General features: G+C 38.8%; 1 non-coding gene across 1 annotated transcript; it reads right to left on the bottom strand.

The window, feature by feature from the left end:
- Window positions 1-1,088: 1,088 nt before the first annotated feature.
- LOC120538416 lies at window positions 1,089-1,238 on the bottom strand. The gene has a single exon (XR_005635458.1). It is a non-coding gene; the product is annotated as a U12 minor spliceosomal RNA (small nuclear RNA).
- Between the last annotated feature and the right edge of the window lie 305 nt (window positions 1,239-1,543).

Genomic DNA, 1,543 nt, shown 5'->3' with positions numbered 1-1,543 from the left:
GTGTACCGGGGGATTGACAACAGAATTAATAACAGAAAACATGACCTTAGGTCTAGACTGATTATGCAAAATTAAATTAGAAAAATAGGTTGCCTTAGCTGATTTGGCAGCTCTCTGATAAGCCGATAGACTATCTTTGAACAGCTGTAGAGAAATGTGTAACCTGTCCTCTTTCCACTTACGCTCAGCCTTTCTACAAATCTGCCTTAGTAGCCGAGTCTCTGCAGAATGCCACACTTCAGATTTAGGTTTGAGCTTAAGAGGTTTACAAGGAGCAGTTTCATTCATTACATCAAGCCAGGCATTTTGTAACAGACTGAGATGTTCGTCTGCATCCAAGTCTGATAATGGAGAGTCCAACAGTAGATGAGAACAAAGCTTTGTAAAACACTGACTAAAATTAACACTAAACTGAGGTGAGTATACCCTAGTCAGAGATGTCACTTTAGAAGAAACATAAGGAAGGCTAGGAAGGCACATGGAAAATAAAACAGGCTTGTGATCAGAGAGCATAAAGTCAGAGACAATAACATCAGTAATATCAACTCCATAAGAGAGGATGAGGTCAAGAGTATGTCCATGAATGTGAGTGGGACTTTTAACCCACTGTGTCAGGTTAATTGTGCCCAGTTAAGTAAGTATTTGATCTTATACTCAACAGTAAGTCTTAAAATTAAGGTCACCTCCGTAAATGCATCCAGGAAAATAGATATAACTTGCAAACTGAAAAAAACATATTTTTCATATGACGATCAGATTATTTTAAAATCGTTTTCATATTTTTTCAAAGGCTGGACATACTTTTCTTTCAGCTTACTAATACGTTTACAATGAAACGGTCGAACGAAACTAAACCAAGTAGCGCTGTTAAAAGTTAGGTGCTGCCATCTGTACGTTGCCTTGTGTAAATGCAGCCTCAACTTTAAAAGCAGTTTCGTAGAGCAAAAGCAAGAACTGGCGTGCACGATCACTTCATCGAACGTGTTTAGAATTACGCAGCACTCACAAAAGATACGATATCATGCTCATCCTGTATCCAACTTAACTAAAATCGATTCTTTTTTTATAACTTAGTTTAGGGGTTGTGTCGGGTAGATTACAACACAAAGGCATCCCGCAAAGTAGGCGGGTCACCTCGGAGCAACCTGAACCCGTTCAAAAATTCCTCTCGCATGTATGAGCGAGGATTCGGGCGTCACCCCGAATCGTTATTTTCCTTACTCATTAGTTTAAGGCATACCGGAACACTCGTCGTTACAGCTGAGCCAAGAGAATGGAGACATTACTGACATAGGTTACTTTGTAGTGAAATTTATGAAGACTTAAGTTTACCCTTTCAACATCATGTATGCGAAGCCCAATATCGGTACTATGAAAAATAATCAATCAATCTACTTAATTTCTCTTAAAAAGGAATATAAACGTTGTAATCTGTGCACTTCCTGCATATGCAAATACAGACATGGTGAAATGCATTATGGGAACATGTGGTGTCGTTATTCGCGCAGTGCTTCATGGGATATGTAGTGAAATAAAGGTATTG

This window comes from Polypterus senegalus, chromosome 10, assembly GCF_016835505.1.
Source record: "Polypterus senegalus isolate Bchr_013 chromosome 10, ASM1683550v1, whole genome shotgun sequence".
In the NCBI taxonomy this organism is placed as follows: Eukaryota; Metazoa; Chordata; class Cladistia; order Polypteriformes; family Polypteridae; genus Polypterus; species Polypterus senegalus.
This window is presented reverse-complemented; position numbering and strand designations above follow the sequence as displayed.